The 25,365-nt window shown below is 33.6% G+C and overlaps 1 protein-coding gene across 5 annotated transcripts in view; it reads right to left on the reverse strand.

Moving 5' to 3' along the window:
- LOC111054515 (uncharacterized protein DDB_G0284459-like) overlaps positions 1–25,365 on the reverse strand; it is a 316,682-nt gene that overhangs the window by 278,925 nt on the left and 12,392 nt on the right. For all 5 annotated transcript variants that reach the window (XM_039432095.1, XM_039432094.1, XM_039432092.1 and 2 more), the window contains exon 2: positions 10,117–10,153. The gene's annotated coding sequence lies outside the window, so the exon portion shown is untranslated. The remainder of the gene's footprint in view (positions 1–10,116; positions 10,154–25,365) is intronic.

A 25,365-nucleotide genomic window follows, 5' to 3' on the forward strand; every position in this document is an offset into this window, starting at 1 on the left:
GTTGTTGAAATTCGACTAACAACTCCGATCAATCGTCTTTCTATAGGAATGTAACGTTGTTAGTGTCGTCGGTAGCTACAACTTTTAGAGATTTTTGAATAACAAATCCCCAATTTTACCATCGACTACTCCTACTCACATGTTTAACAATTGCCAAAATATCTCAAATCTAAATTGGATGGGAAGGGAAGAGTAATCACTTTATGTTTGTTGATTGGGGTAAAGAAAATCCATTTTTTATCTATTTTTTTCTGAGAATGGAGAAGAATGATTGCGAAAAGGAGAAACGTCAAATAAAAAATATAGTAAGAATGAAGCAGATTCCAGCATATGAAAGGGGAGACAGAATCATGATCTTGATAATTGAGCAAAGAACAGAGATAGCAACCACCAATACTGTAAAGGCAAATATTAATAATTTTTGCTCCTACTGAAAAATATCCCACACATTCCTACTGAACTGAAAGAGTAATGAACTCAGGATTTACATCATTGGTTCTCTATGCTCAAGTCTCCAATAAGAACAACACCTTAGCTGAAAATTGGTGAGAATTTTTCAGAAGCTACAAAATTATTGCACCTCTGGATTATAGTAAACCTTGAATTTATAACAATCGCTATATTGAAATCAATGAAAGTATAGCTCACAACAGATAAAACTTATTGAGTCTTATAAAAGATTTTCATTCTATGCTCACACCTAGAATGTAGTACAGTCAATGAAAATAGTGTGGAATAGCCTATAATGGCGATTGGTTTACTGTTTTTTTTTTATTGATATCGTGTGACCTGGCTGGCTCAGGTCTGGTGTCAGAGTTTTCAGGTCGCAACTGATCAATTTCAGGGCCTCTGACATGACCTAACGACCGCTTTTTAGGCAGCCGGGACCGACGGCTTAACGTGTCCATCCGAAACACGGGAGTGGCCCGAGATGAATATCTTGCCCGGGCCGGGATTTGAACCCGGGCCTCTGAATCATAAAGCCAGCATCTGATCCATTCGACTACGGCCACTCAACTGTTTACTGGTGACATCCGCTATTAAGATTCGCACTGTTTTAACTCAAGTACAATAATAAAATATATCATTCAAGAAATCTTAATCAAATAGAAGATACACTAGGATATCTATAATTACTCACTTAACTCAAGTCTCAATCATCATAATTTTAAGTGAAAGAATAAGAAGTTAATGTTGTCAACACCACTATATTTGTTCAAAAATTAATTCACATTACAGAACCAGGTTTCATGGTGACACCTACCACATCTTCAGCTGAACTATGTTGTTTGTTCCTTCAACAATAACAAAAAAAATTAGTTCAGCTGAAGATGTGGTAGGTGTTATCATGAAACCTTGTTCTGTAATGTGAATTAATTTTTGAACAAATGTAGTGGTATTGACAATATCAAAGTCTTATTCTTTCAATTATGGAGAAATACCACAACATCTCCTCATTACCATACAAGCAAATTATTATAATTTCAAGTGCTTGTGAAAGTAATTTATCGAATAAATTCATGAAGAACATCAAAACCTCCAGTTGAATTGATAACTGTATCAAAACATTAATTGACAAATAAAAAACAGTCATAACTGACTGAATCGACTCTTTTACACTCAGTTAAACACAAATTGACATGAAGTCACTCTTCTACAGCCAACTCAACACACCCTCCATTCAGCGAATTCCTGTAAACTAGAAGTTACACTAGATAGTATCCAGGGTGCCCCATAACTTAGGTGGAGGTACCAGTTCCGCGGTGACCTTTGACCCGTTGAAGGCCGCGAACCTCTTTGAGACGCAATTATATCAATGGCCGTCGCCTCGGGAGTCACGACTATTGTGGCCACAATACTCCACAATAGTCGACGATCAACGCTTCAGCCACCCGTTTAAAATAATAAGTAGTTTTGTGTCGCGTGTTAGATAATGGCAGCGCGCATACCAGGCATTACATCACTGTTGCACTACAGAATTGGGTGAAAAATGTAAAACACTGATCAACTACTACTATACAGCCTCGAGAGCTGGTTTCTTGATATGGCGTATAGTACGCTCAAATGTATAATAGAGTACTTTTTCCTTTGTGTAAATTGTGAAATTCAATGATTTTTTAGTCGTCATTTTTTTAAAGTCGTCAAAACAGCTGTTCTACAGATGAAATATCTCGACTATGTGTTCTTTTTATGAACTGCTCTACCTACCTACCTCATGCACGAGAAGGAGGTTACAAAGTCCATTTCTCAAGGATGGGGTGGACCCCCATTAGTTTCCCAGAAAGGAGACTCATGCCAGTTAATAGAGCTGATAAATAACTATACAGAGTATGGATTTGAAAAAAATCGGTCAAGTTATTTTGAAAAAATCGTGAAAAACATGGTTTTTCTCAAGAATATTACGGAGCTCCGTCATTTTTGAGAAAATCGTGAAAAACATGGTTTTTAGTAACTATCCGCCATTTTTCTCAAGAATATTACGGAGCTCCTGAAATTTTCCCAGAAATGAGACTTATGCTAGTTGATAGGGCTTATAAATAGCTATCCATGATATAAATTTGAAGAAAATCGTTAGAGCCATTTTCGAGAAAGACGTGAAAAACATGGTTTTTAGTAATTATCCGCCATTTTTTCCGCCATCTTGAATTGAATTTTATTGAATTTCTTATTGTCGGGTCCTCATGGTATAGGGACCTTAAGTTTAAAATTTCAAGTCGATCGGTTAATTAGGAATGGAGTTATCGTGTTCACAGACATACACACACACACATACACACATACACACATACACACACACAGACCAATACCCAAAAATCATGTTTTTGGACTCAGGGGACCTTGAAACGTATAGAAAACTTGAAATTGGGGTACCTTAATTTTTTTTGGAAAGCAATGCTTTCCTTACCTATGGTAGTAGGGCAAGGAAAGTAATAAAAATACTATGCTCTCTTATTATTCACTCAATCTAAATACACAGTATTTTCAAGTCCCAAGTACAGGGAAGTCACTTATTTTATGTGTTCCACTTGCATAATAATTTTAAAATTCGATCACTCTTTGTTTCCATATTTGATTGACTGAGTATTTCAGAAATCTAGATAATTTGGAGTGGTATCATAATAAAAATTGAGTAAATATTATCACAGTACTATGTAGTATTATTATCATAATTATTATTAGGGTATCAATGAGAGTTGAATTTAGAGTATCATCATGATGCATCATTTGAAAAATCCTGTAATAACGAATGAAAACCATCTGAAATTGTTACTGAACGACTTGAAACTGAGTTTACTGGATATTGATAAAGGAGAAACAACCGAAACTAGTATCTTTAATAACCACGAATTGGTTTGATAGTTTAGGCAATTTCAAGTCATTCTCATTCAATATTGATATCTACGAAAACATCACAGAAAATATATCCAATACATCCAAATTTCACCTTTATATTATATTCAATATATACAACCACCATTATATCCAATATATCGAACATCACCTTCACAACACTACAGAAAATATTTCCGCTATATCCAAATATCACCTGCATAATATACCCAACCATCATTGTACCCAATATATATCCACCTAAATAAATCCAACACAGGGTGGCCACCAATTTTAAAATAAAAAATCATGAGTAATTCCCGGTTTTCCAGAGTAAAATTTTTGCGGTAATAGAGGAACAAAGAATTTACTATGGATATCTTCAATTTGATCTTCCATGACGAATTGCGAATAGCATGCTTGAATTTCCAAATATGATCATTTTTGACACTACAGTCTATTTTTGTGAGGAATATGTACGTTCTTTTTACTTAGTCATCAAAATACTTAATTTTGAAATGTAATTGATTTATATCATGGCTAAAAATATGATAATTTTAAAATAAACAATAAGTGAGCGCCAAATTTTGTTCACTGTTTTATACTCATAATAAGCCAACAAATCGATTGAAACCAGAAATTAATGTGAAGTCTACTGGGCCAACAGTCTTTAGCTACACCCTTAGACCATAAACACCTTATGATTGCACCAGAGGAATCAGTACTAAATTAATTGAAATTTATGAAAAATTCACGAGTAATTGGAAAATTTATGAGGAATTCACGGTATTTCTCCCGGTTAGAAAAATCATGAGGAATTCAAGGTTCTCCCGATTTCCCGGTAGGTGGCCACCCTACCAAAATATCCTTCACAAAATCACAGAAAATATACCCAATTCATTCAAATATATAATTTGTTCTTCAACTCAATCCATTCTTCTACTAGCTCTTCAATCTGGCTGCCATGCGGATTACACAACCCACAACTGAACCAACCAACCAACCATAACACGCATTTTTAATGATTCTCATTCCGACCAAATTGAACTTTAGCTGTCCACACGCTGACCCGACAAGATTCTAATCTTGCGACTAATATTGGCTACCGTTTACTGTAACTGGTACCAGAGTACCTACACCATCACCAATATATTTATACATAGGACAGATAGGAAGTTAGACCTGGCAGCATATCTACTTGAGTGGAATGGAACCAGTTTTGGTCGTTCAGCAAATGCTTGGACTTTGTGTGGGTGTTGACCGGCTCAAATACATCCAAACAAGTATCCAACAATTTATATCTATACATCCATAGGAGTATCCATCAATTTATATCTATAGATTCATAAAGTATTCATTAATTTATATCTATACATTTCATAACATATATCTATCTTGAATGGACCGAGATTGACCTGTACTATGACCAACAACTAATTACGTTCAAGTGGCCTTTCAAACTAACCACACACACACACACACACACACACACACACACACACACACACACACACACACACACACACACACACACACACACACACACACACACACACACATACAAACCAACACTAAACACACACTCACACATGAATAACCAAACTCTTGTGTTCCTTCATAGGTACTGAATTCTGAGCCCAGTGAGTCTATATAAAAGGATAAGAGCCGTTTAATTCAGCCACACATGGTTGGACACAGAACAGAACACACCCTCGAAATGATAACGCAGCGTATTTTATAAAAGGTTGCTGGAACAGGATTTATCTGTTGATGTGACCAGTAGCACCTATTTAGAAGTGATTGCGATTGTTGCAGCTGAATGAGGCTAACAAAGTAGAGGATTAGAGATTAGAGAAAGATTTGTGATAAATATATTTCAATTTGCAGTTGTGGAGCGGCAGTATCATAGTTGACTATCCTGGTCATGTTTTACAAACTAAAGTTTAGTTGATTTTTATTGATTTTGATTATTCTTTAAAAACTTTTTCAGATATCTATTATCATCGACCTCCTCCTCCTTCTGTTTTCGGTTTTTCCTCTTCCCTCTATTCTTCCTCCTGCTCCCCTTCAAACACCTCCTTCATCTACTATTCCTCTTGCTCTTCTTTCTGCTCTTTTCCTCAACATCTATACATAGACATACTCTCCCATAATCGACTTCTCCTTCTCTTGACAATGAATAATAAATGAAATGAATAACAAATAAATGAAAGAGTCTCTGAGTTTGTCCTGAAAACCGTACCTTACTTATATCAGTGATTATTTTTTGTTATTGAGGATAGATTTTTGTGTTTCAGTTAGTGATGAACCGGATTTTAGATTGTAAATCTTTGTTTTCTCTATTTTTTCTGGTTATTATTATTATTTTTGGTTTTCATTTTTTAATACTTATGCTTACTATAAATAACTTTTTTCTGTTCAATGATGCTCCTGTAATGCGGACGTGACCTTGTTATCAAGGTCATTTGCATGCAGTGTTTTATTTTGTACAATGTATTTTTCATTTCTATGATTATGTATTTATATTTCAATTATTATTGTATTCATTATTGGAAATATTTTCTAGTGATTCTGTATTTTGTATTTTGGCGAAATAAAGTTTCTTTCTTTCTTTCTCTCTCTCATCTTCCATTTTATGGTAAACAAGACGTCTGAGGATTAAAAAAAAATCAAGCATAATGGACCTATTCATACTTCATAAATTTTTTCTTTAAATTCAAATTGAATTAAACTGGATAGCTGAATTACGCTTGAATTGAAAAATGCACTCTTGAGACATATAACTTATATAATTATCCTCCACATTTTTCAATTTTTTCTACTGTATCTTGTGATGTTTCTACTCTATTACACCTAATTTCCTTCCAAAAAATCCGAGATGTGAACTCTTGAAACAACATACCGTATCCTTAAGCATGGTAAGAATTTCTCAACTATTATAATCATCTTTCCTATATCCTATTATCATAGACTAGATAAACAAAATCTGAGCTATAGGCTTGAATCAGTGCTATTACCTACACATTAGCTTGGAGTGTATGTGGGTATCAACCACATCAAACAAAATCACTGAATTCTTGCAGATATTGAGCCTTGACGAAGAATATTCCTTACACCATAGACAGTTATAGCATAGGAGAATCATGCCTAGGATATGAGTCATGATTAATGACAACGATAAAATACACACAAGACATAACGTAGTTACCAAAAGGTTACCTTCATGAAGAATTGAGGAATTCATCAGTCAAATGACCAAATTTCCATTTCTGCATGCTACCACCATAACCTGAACCATGTATCCATTTATTTATGAGTCTTTGTTGTAAATTATATAGCCAGACATCAACATAATTTTTCGAACGGCATCCATATTTTGCACGACTGCTGAATCTATTAGGCTGATTTTTATTCCCTTGAACCGAATGTGGTTGGTTACCAGAAGTCAAAGTACGCTACAGTTTTGACTCACAGATTCTATTGGGATCATTGCAACCCACACCGAGGCCATAAAGCACTGCAACACAGCAGTAAACAATGCAAACTGTGAAACAGTAGCAGTTTCTTGTTGGCACACACCCTATCTGAGTATCGTGCTGGGAGAGGGGCACTAAGGAGTAAGGACACCCTCATTGAATAAATAAGAGCAGGATACTGTTGTTTTAAAATAGCAGCTACTGCTACTGCCTTCCTAGAAGGACTTGTATTGGAATTTGAGGATATTTACGAGATCGTGTGGGTATTGTTATCGATCCTTTTTCATTCTTGTTCTGTTGTCTGATTTCTATCCTCAGTCTCTCTTTGTCTTTCAGCATAATATTCTCTTTTCCAAAAATGTGGATGGTGAATTGCTTGCGAAACCAGGTCTGTCGATAAGTTTATTAAATAAATTATGCTTTCGGAATTAATAATACTTCGTAATTCATATTGAATATGAAAACAGGGCTTGAATTTATGAAAGCATTTATTAAAGATGGGCTTACACCAAAGTTATTAACAAAATGTTAATAACTTAATCCATATAGATTCTATAAGATTGAACGGAACTTGACAAACACATATGTTCATCATGTGTATGATAAGTTATGTTCAATCTAATATAATCTATAAGGATTAAGTTATTAACTTTGGTGTAAACGCAGCTTAACAAAACTATGTTGTCAGAATTTTCAATACTTTGTGATTCATATAAGATATGAAAACAGGGCTTAAATGAATAAAATAAAGGTATCTAGATACCTTGGATGAAAGTATAACAAATTCATGATGTTAATTGAATCAACGATAGACCTAAGTGTTTTTTCCATAACAGTTAAATTTATCAAATTGAATCATGTGATGCGATATGATTATTGTGGAGTAGTTGTGTTGACAAAATTGATTGCTTTTCTTGTTTAACATCGAGTATGGACAATTTTAATAATAATTACACGGTAAATATGAACGTTTCAAATAATTTCTCAAAAAATTGAAAATATAACTAAGAAGAAGATAAAAGACCAAAAAGCTCTAAAGTCAGCCTTCTGAAATAATATTCATCAAAATAAGATGAATAGAATACATTTTTTCAATATTCAATAGAGGATAAAATAAAGAATAATATAATATCCACTCTGTCTAGTGTAATTCTGAAAAATATTTTATTCAAAAATAAATTTACAGTTAAAATTTTATAGAATTTCCAGCTAGGCCTTATCACCAAAAATTGAGAAAATATCTTGGAAATTCATAGAACATGCTAACTTGATTGAAATAGGAAGTGGATACCACGGATTCTGGTTGGACAACAATACAACCAACAAATAATTGTCAGTGACCAGGAAGCAATTTATTGGCAAGCAGACAAAATGGACATTACTGCCGCGCATGCGCACACAACGTAACGTCAAAATTATCGCATGTTGTCATTAGCAGAAGCTGCTTATTAATTTCTGGAAAGCGCAAAATATTTTGCTGCTTTCTAAGCAAATACACAAAGAATGTCTATGTGATTAATTGTTTTTGACACAGCGCCACAGCAATTTGGCTGTCAAATGTCAATGTACTGAGGAAATATTTGACACAAGAAGTTTGTAAAAATTGTGATGATGTAATAGTCTAGTTACTTAGGAAACAAACACCTTGAAACATGAGAAAAGCAATATTACACTACCAGCATGCCAAAAAAGAAACTGTGAGATATTAATAATTAAAGTTTATTATAGTAAGTATTATTATAGTAAAAGTTACAGCTAAAAGTAAGATGATTGACTTTAATTATGGTAATAATATAATTATACTAAAGCCTTTTTTGTGAATGCTAGTTGTCATAATGATAATTACTAACTTATATGGGACTGTTTCCTTAAAAATTATGTTAGATCATGAATTACACTGGGAAAATAATCTTCAAACAGAGAGAATAGAACTAGATTCTCTTCTTATTTCCATTCTATTCTCTCAGTGTTAAAAGCCAACTCCAGATATGAAACTACAAATTGATTTTCCTAATTCAAATGAACTGCAATGGTATAACTAAAAACTAATATCTACAGCAATAAAAAACTGCAATCTTCAACTTGTTTGTTCGATAAATTTGTTTTGGGCGATAAATTATTCCCTCTAGCCTATACAAGAATAAATTGAAAATTCAATTGGTAGCCTGTTATCTTCCTTAATAATTGATAACTTCCTTACTCAATAATTAATGTTACAACTAAATATTAATGCTAGAGCTGTCAGGAACAGAGAATAATAGAAAGCAAAGAATTGAATTCTATACTCACTGTTGAGGGAACGAAATGAACTACTTTGAAAAATCAAATTATAGTCTTTCATTCATTATTAATATAAGATTAAGCACAGTACTGTTAATTTAATGAAACTGTGAAAATGCACTGAAACTGTACATGAAACCTAACAGTTATGTCACTCTCTAGTACCTACTGAGAATTACAGGTGTCAATCATGCAGTGAAAAACCCACCACGTTCTGTCAAAGAATACATGAAGTCATTACTTTACAGAAGCTTCAAAGGTCAGACAGCCTTATGAGGAAATTACGGTGCAATACACACTCGAGTCACCACTCAAAAGAAACAGCAAAACTTTTATTGGAAAGATGTTAGCGGTCACAACTTTTCATCTTGTTGAACTTTGTCAACACGTCATGAACAGGGCATTGCGCCTTCATACATTGGAGACAAGTGAATAACATTGACGCATATGGGGGCTGTCACACAGAGATTGTTAGAAAGCTGCAATTTATTAAATACCTTTAAAGGAAAGTGACAAACACAAGATCTGCAACTTAAACTTTACCGAGTTTGCACAGCAACTTGTCTCCTGACTGTTTGTAATATATTTTTTGCATCAAGTCCAAAACAAACGTCAATTCAGGCTAACGACTACCACCAGGATATCTAGATATTTATTGCAATAACAAAACCATTCAAAATGACAGACAGAGACCTGTCACAACAAGAATGAGAGTAAATTGAATAAGCAGAAAAGAATTCAGAATTTAGTAATAGTTTGTGAAATTTACTGAAATTGTATTAGGCCCAGGATTTAGAAAGAATCCTAGAAGAAAAATAAGATTTTGGAGCGCTCATCTTTAGAAGTATTGTGTGCTGTGTTATTTGAATTTAAGAATTTCTTAATAGTAATTGAGATTTGAGAATGAGAACATCAAACTGTCAACAGATTGATACATCTTATTCAAAGCAATTCTGATTGGATGGTAAAAATATAAAAAATTGAGATGTTTATAAATTTACGATTTCTGAATTAATTCAAAAATACTCACAGTTGGTAGAGACGGGAAGATGAAAGCAGTAATACACCTGTAATAAAACAGAACAAGTTGTCATTAGAATGAGAAACAGCCACAGACAGAATTTCTAAATAAGAAGTAAAACAAATTTTATCATGACACATGAAATGTTTCCTCAAACAACTTCAACATAAAAAAGAGAAAGCCCCAGCTATATTTGGCAAAGACAAAGCGATTATTTCTAAGAAGAATCTTGAAGTTTTAGTAGCGTAACATACAAAAAATTTCCAGTAGCTTGAATATCTTGATTTCATGACGATTTACCCATTCGTTGATACTTAAAACTTGATACTATATATCATGATCATCATCATCATCGGACACAGGCCGAACTCTTTCATCTTCAAACTTGTAAATGATAAGAATCTGAAGCAAGTTTCACTGCTTTCACAGTATGGTATAATACTCGTGTAGACATATGCTGTAGAATATTGCAGATTTTTATATACAAAGAATAGAAATCTAGCTATTCCATCCTTTTCATTCTGGAAGCTGATAATAAAATGGAAGGATTACTTGAAAAAAATTGAGATTGATATATTCTGATGTATGTCGGGTATGACATGATCAAGGATCATGAATACAAGGATACTGTATACCTTTGAATATATCATTGAGACATGATACTTTTCAAAGAGTATAAAAGAAAGAATCTGTATTGGGAGAGAAAAGAGAGGAGCAACTGTTGAACATTTTTTTAATAACTCAATCATTGAATGGTGTTGTGAATTATATTTCAATTATGAATGACGAATATTTTGGAAAACTTGATATTATCATGTTTTGGGGGAAAACTATTGGTGATGTGGATTTACAATAAAGAATAGATATCTAGCTATTTTACCTTTTCATTCTGAAAAAAATGAAATAGCTAGATTTCTATTCTTTATTGTAAAAAATAAATTGAGAATCCTGAATTTTATAGAGAGCATGATTTAATGTGATATTACATTATTATACTCTCTGGTATTTATTTCATCAATGATGAACCGTAGTAAAAATTTACTATAATCACATACTATTAAACGAGCAATTTCTGTTTATATCTCACCGGATCTCGAAAACGGCTTTAACGATTCTCACGAAATTCAGAACATAGTAGGTTTATAATATAAAAATTCAATTGCACTATGTCTCATCCCTGGGAAAACTCGCTGAAGGACATTAAAAGGATAATTATTATCCATCCTTGGAAAAACAGCTGATAATAATTATTTTGTTGTCTGTTGATGATGGAAGTGAGTGAGCGAGTTCATGTGTGTGGGACTGTGTCAAAATTATGACTCAGCTGTTGAAGTTTTGTAATCGTTCAATCAGGTACTTAGTGCCGGTTGCAAAAAAACCGGGTTATTTTTAATTCTGATTAATTCCAGTATTTCCTTTTTTTTGAAATGGCCTTCTCTGATTTGGTTCACGAGAGCCAATTTCAATCAGGATTAAAATTTAACCGGCTTTTGTGCAACCGGGCCTCTGTGAGGGAAATTTTTGCATTCCTCTGGGAATTAATCTCAATTTACTGTGATTAGATAGAGCTTTTCTGTATGAACTATGAATGTTATTATAATTTCTTCTTTTGTAATACATTTTTTATGCTTTTGTACAACAGCGCGAAGCTCGGTCCCCGATATTTATGTAGTAAATTCAGTAGTAAAAAGCAGATTCCTCCAGAAACCATTCAATTGCTCAATACTCCCCCCCCCCCGAGCTTACAACAATGGATTGTATTTGCATTGTGAATGGTATTTGCAGTTGTATAATAATGACGTTTCCCTGGAAACGTGAACATAAATAAGTCGGATTGATGACGAAAATAAATTAGCTTTTTCTTATCCTGGATCTCACTTTCCCGAACCCTGCGCGCTTCACTGAGCACTGAGCTGCGACCTCGGCAAATGAGGACTAAGGAGTCGCTTTCGACTGAGAGACCGAGATGCTGATTTCCGAGCACTTTTGTTTTTGTTATTAGGTCGTCGTTCTACTGGCGTGCGCATTCCATTCGCTATTTCGCCAAGGATTTTCATCAGATGAACTGAATTTATTTCGGTAGTGCAATTGAATTTTGGCCAAAATAATTAATAATAAATAAATTTATTTCCTTTAAACAAATACAGACAAGCAATTAAAACATAAAGAGTACAAAATATCAAAAATACAATACAGTAGGTCTATAAAAAATGTGGAATTTAATTCTATTGGGAATTAACCTACTCAACTATGGCAAACCCTTGTAGTAGAGTAGGAGATTATGTCCCTAATTATGTGCCTCAGTTTATTGACATGGACACATGTGGACTCCGTGGTCTAGTGGATAGAGTGCCTGCGTAGCAGCATAAAGATCCCGGGTTCAAACCCTCTCACAACCAAAAGTTTTTTAACCAGATCACTCCCGTGTTATCGGATGGGCACGTTAAACTGTCGGTCCCGGCTGAAGTATGACAGTCGTAAGGCCCATTGACGGCTTAAATTATATATTCAGGCGGTGGGAGCTTCCCGCAAGGGACTCCCCACCAACAAAAGCCATACGAATTTACTTTTATGGAAATAATACTAGATTGAAACACTGGTGTAACCTGTTATCTATTTTCTCAAGAATACAGCTTGGAAAGTGTTGGGTGAAGCCTACATACAACCAATCAAGTGTGTATTCCTATTTGAGATACTTTTGAAGATCTGTTGAAATTTGGATGATTTCAATCAAACAATACAATATCTTTTAATTTCATTTACCATTACGAGGATACAATGGAATATGATATCAATGCAGATTGCATTCCACGATTTCATATCATATCCATGAGATTTGAGAAGATTAGAATGATTTGAAAGTGGTGAATCTATTTTTTAATGTTAAAAATACAATTCGAATCTTTTTATATCTGATTTGAATTGGATTATATATACTGGATTATATATACTGGATTATATATATTGGATTATATATATATTTGAATTGGACTTTATATTTGTTTGGATTGGACTTAATGAAAGTCAGAGCTAATACAGAAAATAATTGATCAGAAAAAGAGACTGAGAGTGATGAAAAATAGCTATGGAAAATGTGATGAAAAATAGCTATATAGAAAAATGGAACAGTACTTTACTGGAAGAACAATGACAGAGGAAAATAGTTGCTATCTCTTGGAAATAACACCAGTTTAGAAAAATTGAAATTATTAGTGGGACACAACAATAAACTAGAAAACAATGAACCCTTCACACCTTCTTGATTTGTCACTTGTGACTAGGAAGTTATCACAAATTACGCTAGTGTTAATTGACCATTGTTTTGCCAATTAGGTAGAAAGCTTTTGACGGCTCATGAGCTTGTAAGTGACCCGCATTTCCAAAATAGAATGATTAGCATCATTTTCTCTGTCAATATTGTTGAACTTGTTTCCTTCATCATAAATGCACTTTTCTGCTGCTTTCTGCTAGCTTAGCCTCACAATGATCAGACTTCATTCCAAGCCAAAATTTGAGATTTTCTGTGTGGAGGAAAATATTTACAGTTTCAAATAAAACTATTCCTTGACAATATTATATACTTTCACAATAAATTCATTTTACAGCAGATTTCCTCTCTCAAACCAAATGCTGAACGACAATAATAAATTCTTTCACAACAAATTCATTTTTCACGTATTTTAGAGACAAATTTAGTATCTATCATAGATTTATTTTTTCTACCATATAAATCCTTCCAGTATCCTATAATTTTCCCAGGTGCTAACACTACTATAACTATTCATACTAGTATAACAACTAATCCTTTGGAATTGATAGGTAGTTTCTCCAGATTATCATAGCATTACAACACCAAAAAACCTCATTCCAACCAGATTATTCTCATTTTTCACCTCTAGCCTCATTTCGTAACATTGGAATGTTACATCAAACTGAGCCTCCTCCAAAATTTGGAAAATAAGATTTCTCTTCAGAGTTTTGTGGCCAAAACCAGGTTGCTATCGAATGCTTTCGTAAAGTACAATTGTTTATGTGGAATAATAATACATGGATAATAATTATAGTGGCAAGGAGGGACACCATTGCTGATCGGGTCAAGCACCGTTACCTCTCTGCGGCCAAATTCCTTCCTTGTTCGTTGTTTGGACCGACCGGACTCACGCACGCGCAGCAACGCCGAGTTCACATGCACACACACTCACACCATGCTTGTTGGCCGGCATTCTAACCTATACCGCAGCTGCTACCTTATTCAACAGACAGCATCTCTTCTCTGATATAAGAGATTATTTTTCGAACCAGTTCGCGAGGTACTAGGCTTCCAATACTAGCCTGATTAGATGTACATACGGATTGGAAGATGATTGTGTATATAGTATACAATAATCCCGAGACGCTCCGATCAAAACCAAAGAAATCAGATATTTTTTGTTGTAGCTACAACCTTCCCGACACTTCCAATTGGAAACCGATGTTACGTTTGCAACCAATTTTCTAAACCATTCCAAGGTGGAGCTGGAGTGAAGCTTTGCAATTTCCAAATGCCTGCCTCACAACTCTCTCTCTTTTTCTCTCCTACTACATCATCAATCCATCCATCTCTTTCTCTCAGGCGTGGTCCACATGCAGCTTAATTGCACACCTTACGTTTCATGCAGATAATCTAAAGATCCGCAGATAGAACGCGAAACACCATCTTCAATCAAAGAGCAGCCTTGAATCCCAGCGCGGCATTCTAATAGTTATCGTGCTCGCTCTTTGTAGAACAGGTACCCCGTCTGCTCAAACACCCAGTAACTAACCTCTGTTAACCTTTTAATTTGAACATTTCCCGCACCAATCTCGAAGCACTGAGTTCGTGTAAACAGCCGGCACTAAACATGGTGTTGGACCTCCCATTGCAATGTCTTGTTAGCCTACTTGTGTTGGAGGAGCACAGCGGATTAGCTGATTACTACCCATCTGAATGCACTGGAAAACTCTTTGTCCAGAAGTAGTACTCAATTGATGCGAATTAAAATGCAGTGGTTTCCTTAGTTGGAGCCTTGTTGAGTAGTAACTGTTGATTAGAGTCTGTGTTCTGGCCACTCCTCATGAAAGGGTTTAAAACGCTGAGTGTATAGCAAAACTCAGAAGAAAGTATTTTAATTGAGGCTACTTGAATGTTTAATAATAGAAAATAGCTAGTACCCTGTATTATTTTGAAATTAAATACCAATAAAGTATTTAAACACGGCTTAATTATAGAAAATGGCTGATAATATTGTAATATTTTTAAACTGAACACCAAAATTCCTATGTCACATATCAAAAATGTTTCTTTCCATGTTTGTAATGCAGGGAATAAAAAAAATTCTTGTATTCACTCAGCAATTACTTCTAGAATGTATTCTAATGCATCTTTTGTATTGAAAATGCTCAAGAAACTATCGTCTTTTTCAGCTGTTCTAATACAGAAAAGAATACATTTTGATCTAAGCATAGTGACATACACAAAGTGATTTGAATGGTCTACAAAATGTATCCTGATTACCCTGATTTCATTGAATTTATTGACTCATGCAATGATACTTCAATTATCATTTGTCGTTTCTATACATGTACTCAACTCATTTTACATCATATATTCTAGTTGAACAAAACCCTAGTATTCCATGAATTCAATTTTTCTCAACATAGCCACGTTTATTGGAATTTCTAACCATAACAATCACAACAAATATTACGATGAAGAATGAGTTTACAATTCATAGGATGTTTATAAATACAATAAGTTCGGAATTTTCCAATTATTTCTAATTAATTTAATTCAATTTATAAGTATTTTTTTTTTAATTTGAAAATGATTTTTGTGTGTAATTGAGGAAGTTTGATGTGACTCATAACCTCTAGCTACATTTGGACTGTCGTATAAATTAGAATTGGAACTGTTTTGGGCGTAAGTTAGCCTGTGGTACTTGTCTGTAAGTTGAATAATTCTGAATGATTGAATAAATTAATGAATGAGTAAAGATGATTCACATAAATAATCTTATCTATTGTAGGGAATGAACAATCTATTTCTCGTTGAAAGAATAGGACGTTGATGATGTCAATACCACTATATTTATTCAAAAATTAATTAATATTACAGAACCAGATTTCATGGTAACATCTACCACATCTTCAGCTGAACTAATGTTTCAATTAATTAATTCAATTGAACTAATTATTCTTTCAATTATGGAGAGATACCACAACATCTCATACCATACAATTAAATTTATCTATTTCTCCCCAGAATAACAAACAATAATTCAGTCACAGACATTTATAAACTCGTCAATTTATTATATCGGTGGAAAAACCGGCAAACACATCGGACGACAGAACCATCAATGAAAAACTATTATATTGCACAAAACAATTGTAGCTCAAGAATAAACCCTTGATAGAGCCATTCGTCATAAACCATTATAATGAAAAATACAAGTGTAGCCTGATAATGAACCACATAAACTCAATAAATTCAAATTACTTCATCTAAATTCCACCATTCATCAAACTGCTTGTGTGATGAGTCCTCTATTATGAACTACCACAACACACCTACCAATGTGGCCACAGGAACTTCCCATACTTTTACAGTACACTAGCTCTAAATAAACTGTGGCTCTATGTGAATAGCTCGTCTATGGTTGACTGCAATTTTGACTCCACCACACTCACACACGCAACCATAGTTGCCCGGTCCGATTGTGTAAGCTTTCCGGTCCTAGTTTTGTAACAACAATATTGTAAAGTATAAAGGGTTCAACAGTCTGCGGCACCCTTGAACCGGCTCACATAGGCTTTCACAAGAACTCCACACTTAACACACAACTCGTGCTGCTACAGTGGGATCACTTCATACTGTCAGCATTTATTACGTTTTACACATCTATGCTTCCCATTCAATCGAGTGTGAAAGTATTTCATTCCAATGCTGTCACATTTATTACATATTAATCATAATATATCATATTATATTATAATATATCATATTATAATTACATATTAATCATTAATACATCAATGCTCCTCATTCAACCAAAGCTGGCAGTCTTTCATTCCAATGCAATCAACATTTCTTACATATTACAATGTAACTGTAATCCAACGAGTGCTCAAAATTAATCAATCAGTTCATCTTGAGAACAGCTTCTATGTGACAACTCCTTTAATACTGTTTTCTCTCTAGTATCTTCTTTTTTCAATTTTGAATATCAAATTTAATCAAGTTCCTAGTTTGTAATAACTAATTCATCATCTCATTTTATTTTATTTTTTTCCCTGTACTGATTATTAAATTATTATTAATTTTTTCCAAGGGTTTATTATCATTCATTTCATTGAACTCTTTTCTATTTAAAGATTTATACTGTATATGTTAAGTAGTAATCATTATATAATAAGTAGTTAATCATTTTGATTTTGTTTTTTATGTATAAGTTTTTATTTTATTGTCTCTTTTCTGTATAGGGCTACTTGTAATATAACTTGAAATGGCATCAATGTTGAAATATGTTGTGATAAAATAATTCAAAAAAGGGTACTGAGATTTTTATTTTTATTTATATTTAGTTTTTATTCTAAGTTTAGGCTATATATCTTTATAAAATTTGTATTGTGTAACTTGTGTTAAGGAGGCAAGTTTTGGGTTTTTACCAGTTTGCCTCCACATATTTTTCGTATGAAAATAAATAAATAAATAAATAAATAAATAAATAAATAAATAAATAAATAATTAAATAAATAAATAAATAAATAAATAATTAAATAAATAAATAAATATTACATAAATGCTTCTTATTCAACCTCTACTGACAGTCTGCAGTGAATTTCACTGTAGCCTTCATCCATGAGAACTCCTGTCACAACAATGTGGCCTTCAGTCAGCCATAGCTTGATCCACGATTAGTGTAATGATAGATTGGAACTATAATCTGGGATTTTGAATGAGAAACAGGTATGTAATATGTATAGTACGTTAAATGTTATGTACATTAGCAGAGGAAACGAGCGTTCACACCCATTACTTAGCTTGAAAGGTACATTGGAAACATTGTACAAAGGGACAAGCTGCATTGTTCTGGTTCCCAACATTTGTTAACACAGTAATGCACCGGATTGCAACTAGTAATTTGAGAGTTTTTCAGGAGGTTTAAGCGTGTTACAACATGGCCATGCTTGAATCGTTTGATGAAATTGTTTAAAGGAATGTTTTAATATTATGGTTACATTTATTCATGAAATGAAATCTCTGTACAGAACACAATGTACACATCAGTGCTATCATCTCATGAAATTATATTTTAGTCAGGGAATAAAATTGCTTTATAGATCTGAGTACAGAACACAGTGAGTATTAGTGTACATATCAGTGCTATCAGAATTTAATGAAATAGGATTTTAATCTGTACAGCAACATGTTTCCACTTATTACCAATAACGTCCAAGTCACCCCTTACATATTGCTAATTAGTCCTTCGGTGTAGTAGCAGAGAGAAGTTAGTACTCTAGTATTTCTTTCATCTCTGGTTGTAGTGAAGGAGATATTATAAAAGTATTCAAATTTATACTGAGTTGACACAACACAAATAAATCCAAATACAGAATGAGTCCTGCATCATCCTAAATCTTGTAGAAATCCTGAATCATCGTGGGGAAAATTATGCATCATCCATCATATGTATACTGTAAAACATCCTGGGGAAAAACTATCATAAAACTGCTAATTTGTGAATCATAAGTTGAAAAATAAAACTGAACTGGTACATCTCACCAGGAGAGAAAGGCTTCAATTTTTTAGTGAAATCAGAAACAATAATTTCACTCATGAACCCCCACTACCACTTACTATTTTACCAATTTTGCAAGTACTGTATTAAAACAAACTGATCGCTCAATTAACATCTTAATCAAGTGATAAAATTGAAAATCAGTTCAATAAAATTTAACTGGTACATCTCGCCAGAAGAGAAAGGCTTCAAATTTTTAGTGAAATCAGAAACAATAATTTCACTCATGAACCCCCACTACCACTTACTATTTTACCAATTTTGCAAGTACAAACTGATCGCTCAATTAACATCTTAATCAAGTAATAGCGAAAATCATGAGACGACAGCCTAAAACATTCATGCACTATCTAAAGTAGGGAGAACGTTTATTGCTAATGATTGCTAACATGATAACAATTAATAACAGGGTTTCCTTATTTCAAGGTCATCTGACAAGGTCAAACTTCGACCTTCAACACTCTTTTATATCTACTTTTGACACGTTCCTTGACTTCTATATACGGCCTTTAATCCTTTACTCTTTCATTTACTGCTTTCATAAGTCTATCCTGAACAGTACACAGACACTGTTTTCCGTATTTCTATCCTTCACACATTTATCCTTGTTATATGCATCAATTTTTAATTATCCATCTTTATTTTCTTCAAGCATGTCTTCTTTATTATTTTATTCTCTTCTTGCTCTTACTTTTTAATTTCAATGTTATACACTTTTATCAGTAAATAAACTCTATTCCTTCAATGAATATACCTACCTATTTACCATAATGTTTGTTTTTTCCTTAATCTCTATTTTCTCATCCTTCTCCCTCAAGAAACATTTCTCTCTCTCTCTCTCTCTCCAATCTTCCCAGCACTTTCCTAAACTTCTCTCCGCCCAAAATAGCCGAACATTTTCACGGTATTTTCAAATAATGCATCATGTTCAGCGTGAAATTCGACCGGCGTTTTTGCTGTACGGTCGTTTACCGTATTTTCAAATAATGCATGGCACACCAAGACATGCGCAAACGCTTCTGCGCATGACTAGATCGTGCACTGGCCGCAACAGGTGGATCCAAACGGGGCCAACACACCTCACTCACTGTCCTCTCTGTCTCACTTTCTATGCATAACTTTCCCCACTCATCATTAATTGGGCCAATTTTTTCTCAATCTTCTCTCACTGCGATTTCATGCGTTTTTAATCTAGCGTGATATGCCACAGATAAGAAAAACCTCAGAATTTTATTCAAACAATTTTACACAGACAGTAGAAAACTGCTGGTCAGTTGGCACCCGTTCATAATTCTATCAGTTCGCATTTTTCTGAATGCTCGTTGTTCACACCTTATTCGATTTTCAATTCATCTCCATTTTCGAATGTTAGGCTTGAAAAACATCGTCCTTTGTCGATTTTGCACAGTTCGAGAGTGAATCATGATCAAACTGAAATCATTGATTTTATAACAATGGAGATTTCTATTTGACCAAACATCCAAACAAGAACCTATACATATCAAATCATAGTTTGTGGCTTCAGCCAATGAAGATTGAACTAAAAAGCTTTCCCTCAGTGAAATACCTACACTATTATAATGATGATCAACAAAAACACATGAAATCGTATAATAAAAAGTATCTAATTACATCATTACAATGAAATTGTAGAGAATCCATGTTTTGTTTATTTTTGGAATTAGAAATACCTTATAACAATGATGAAATTACGCAAAAATCTTTGAGATACTCCTTATTATTAATATTATTGTTATTTGTTACGTGAAGCCACAAATCTGAGCAGAGCTCAAGTGGCATGTAACATGTCATGAACATATATCAATTGTTCTGGTTTTTAATCGTAGTAGGTGATAAAGACGCCCTAAACAAGGTTTAAACAAGGTTCTCACCCTACTATTTGAGTTGAAATTCAATTTTTCTTCTCTCAATAACAAAATGCGACTAATATAATATATTTGAGATAAATTATGTGAACTGCTACAGTTTTATTATCATAGAAACTATGGTCCCGTGTAACTCCTGATATTATTAATTGGAATACTAAATGGAAGAGCCAGCCAGGTTAGCTGAGACGTTGCGCCCTTCAGTCTACTATCGGTACCTGGTGGTGGGTTCGAATCCCGCGGTAGACATGGAGTTTTCATCATGTCATCAAATCACCCTCGCACTCTCCATTACCCACGCACAAGCAAGAAGCTCATGTGGGCAACATCCGAAAAAATATAGGTCCATATCATACTGAATACCCTTCAGAAGTTTTAGTGCATTCGATATTAGCATAGATAAAGGATAAGCATAAGCATAAGATATTGCTTGTCTCTGGTATTAGTTTTATAGAGGAAAAAAGGTTGATGATCCAACAATTTCAAGGGATTTCCGAACCACAAGGAACTAGGTAAGTTATGTCGATTATAGTGATTTTTGATAAAACAAATTTTTGAAACATTTTCATAAACCTGATAGTGAATTTCCTTATCAAACTCTGCAATCTCAATGTCCTAAAATTTGAGTATTTCATCCCAATACATTGTAAACATGCTAATATCATGAATGTGTATTAAGGAAAAGTCAGTTAACTGTAAACATCGTTATTGTTGGACGAGAAAATATCGCCACTAAGTACAGGATGATAAATTGGCAAGCAAGGGCTGGATGAAGATTATTATTATCACTACTATTACCATTATTCGAGAACATTTTTCAGCATCGTGACCTTGACACAGGGTCAAAAACCGTTCTTCAGCTGCTCCGACTTCTCGACGTGGTGAATTCTTTCTGAATCACTACCTAGAACTTATAAACTGGCTGCAGACTTGTAGCGTATAATTTTTTCTATAACGTTCTATGCCATTTATCAACATGAGAGACTGGAACCAGGTACCGGTTAGGTTGGAAGAGAAGCAACCACCGCTGAGAAGAGAACAGAAAATATGAGAAGAGGAGAGGAGAGAAAAAGAGAGAAGAGAAGAGAGGCAAACACAAGGCTGGACGAGTCGAATCTTTTATCTAGATTTTAATCGACGAAAGACGTTTTATCGCATCTCATAGATACATCTTTCTTCCTCTCGTTGACCTCTCTCATCTTTCCATTACACGACATTTCAACCATGTTCTGTATCCATATTCAGTCCTTACTGTACTTATCTTTCTCATATTAAAATCTCCCATTTAGATCGTACCCCATATACCTATCAGCCCTATCTAGATTCAATAACAGTATTTGTTAATGCATTATTTATGATATAAGTATTCAATACGTCAAATATTTCGAATTATTATTTATATTTACTCATTTATTACTGTAAGTATAATATTCATACATGTTCTATTGTGATACATTGTGTGATTTATTTAGAGTATTATGTCAACCTTCAAAATTTAAAATTTTCAAATAATTATTCCTGGACCAAAAATCAAGTGACGAAGCAGTGTGAGATTGATTACATAACCTTAACTTTTGGACAACATTAACATTCTATCAAAACTTTTGGAGAGAAATAGTACAGGTTCAGCCTCGTTTTTCCTCCAATGTCATAATAAATTATATATTCTATAATATATATATTATGATAGTGCTTTATACAATAAATGAAATGAAAAAATACAAATACACTGAAGCAATTTGTAGAATTGAATTAATATTAGATCCAATATTAAAATTTTGAAATTTCAATAAAATGCTGATTACTTTCCGAGTAGAGACTTTGAGTATCAGATTATAGAAGTCATTTAGTCATTCTCTCATTCATATTAAAATATTATGCAATGAAGTAATTTCATGGGGTCAAAAACTTGTACATTGTTTACCAATACCAAATTAAGAAAATGAATGTGATCTCTGTTATAGGATTAATGTAGGTTATTTTGAATACAAGTCGAAATTTGCCAACTCAGGTAATTCGTCTAAAATGTTGATTCATCACTTTTCATTCAATCCATTCAATTTACCTTGGTGAATCATTTCAATTTACCTCATTTCAAAAACTAATAGCAGTTCAGTCGCTAGTTAAATGGCATAATTTCAACACCCACTACACTAAACTAAAACTCAGCTTTCAAAGAATAATTTTGAAAACTGACCTAACGAGAATTGAGTTTCAGGCAAAAATACACGAACAAAGACTAGTTGATTCTGCAAAAGTTTGCTGCTTATTAGGAGACAAAATTCACCAGGTAATTGAATAATAAATTACAGGAGCAGAGTACCGCAAATCTAAAAAAAAAAAAACGGTAGTCATACAGGTTGTTTACGTTGCTGGTATAAATTTGAGGATGAAAATGAAACAGAAAACAAAACAGTATGATGAAAGTAAATTGAGTTAGGACACCCGCAACCGCAGAATGGGCCACTGACAAATTGTCACGAATTGAATAAATTCTCTACTACAGGAGAGAAAGCTAAACGACGTCGTTTTGTACATGGAGAGTGAAAAGGAAGTTGAAAGATAAAAGAGCCATGCATTCATTGTGGTGTATTTCCACCTTGCAAGGTAGAATGAAAATACTATTCAATGAAAGTAGCTCACTGTGAACGGTAATGAGACATCCAGCTATGCCCAAGGTGCATTGTACCATATTTTTACCAACAGGGGACTCGCCAATTATTTGTATCGTATTTATTCCAGAATTTTGGGAAGGCTACAGTGATTTCTTACTAAGGATGACATAGATTTCATGATATTGGCATGATAACAGAAAAATATTGCCACCAATTGTAAGGATCCAAGTTTTGAAAGGAGATCACGTTCTAATTGAATGAATGAATGAATGAATTTATTTGCCAAAAACAAAATACAAAAAAGCTTTACAAAAAATAAATATAAGTATATGCTACTGCACTTAAACCAAGATACATACATTTATTTAATTAGATATAATAACGAAATGATATCCTTTATATTATAAATAATAGTTTTAAAATGAAGATTCAATTTATGATCACATGCATAAGTACAGTAGGTGAGGCAAAAACACCGGCAAAAGGAAGATTCCTTGTGCGCCAGTGTGAGAATTATTTTTTATTATTTTTTAATTTTTTTATTATTTTTTTAATAATTGTTTTTTGATTATTGATTTGTTGATTATATTTGTTTTTAATCGTTGGTTATTTATTTTAGTGAATAGTTCAATGTTTCAAGAAAAAGTTGAACAAATTGAAAGGATCTAATTTTAAAGGATATGACATAAATGACAATTGTTTTTTGAGATTTATCTGTTTGTTTTGTTGTTCATTTCAATGAAGAGTTCAATGTAGCAATGTTTCAATTTCATACTATAATATTGCATGATTTTATAATAATTTTTGTCATAGTCATTCAATTCCAGCTGTTTTCCATGCATGACATCAATCCGGTAAACAGCTGTTTGCAGAACAATAGTTATTTGTGCATCTAGGGACTAAAGTGCAACTTTTTCTCCCTGAGGGAAACTGTTGTCGCCCGATGGCGTAGCCGAGGGCGACAATTTCCCTGAGGGAGAATAAGTACTTTAGTCCCGTGATGCACACAACATTTTTCCTCCACCTACACCAATACCTATAACAATGAATAATTTTACTACATCTTACTTAATTTTACTACATCTACCTCATCACTCTCACTTTCCATTTTATAAAAACGAAAATAACTTCTACAATACCGGTAGCGGATTTCGAAGATCTTAGTAGGTAACCAAGAAAAAACATAACCTGCAATCTTGTTTTCTGTGCAGACACGCTCAGTCGTCTCTGTTAAAGTGGGTTTTCGTTTATGCGTAAATGCCGTCGTCGACCATGACAGGGAGAGAATCTCAGATTGGGTAGATTTCAATCTGTCTACATAACTTAAAAGATTATGTTAAATTATGTTTTAATGGAGCAGGTTGAGCTTATACTTTTTTATACTTTTAAATGGCAATATTTTGATATTATTGAAAATGTTTATTTCTTTATTAATAAAGACAAATAATGAAAAAGTTATTTAATCAGCTGTTTTAGCACACTTGAAATTTGGACAATATGAATGTCAACAATGCTTGCCGTCGTCGACTGCGGAAAAGTTCGCATAAACGAAAACGTACCTTTAGATGAACGCTCTCGTAGAGATGCCGATGACGTTAGAGGTGTGTACTTTTTCATATCCACCAACGGTTGAACATAACCTAACAATCGAAATAGAGCTACTTATTTCCTAGAGCTAAAATATTCCAAAGATCGAAATAGAGCTCTTTTACTTTTCCTCTACCGACCACGACAGTGTTGCCACATTCCTCATTCTTCAATCGCGGCGTTGTCGGACTTCTTCCCATGTTAATCTTATGGGTTTATTTTTACTCCCTTGGGAGTAAAAGTGATCACTTTTCCCGCTGGGAATTATTTTTAGTCCCATGGGAGGAAAAGTAGTACTTTAGTATTCGATTCCAGGGTGTAAAATGAGACTTTTGATAGTAGGTGGAGGAA

The sequence above is a fragment of the Nilaparvata lugens genome, chromosome 7, assembly GCF_014356525.2.
Source record: "Nilaparvata lugens isolate BPH chromosome 7, ASM1435652v1, whole genome shotgun sequence".
In the NCBI taxonomy this organism is placed as follows: Eukaryota; Metazoa; Arthropoda; class Insecta; order Hemiptera; family Delphacidae; genus Nilaparvata; species Nilaparvata lugens.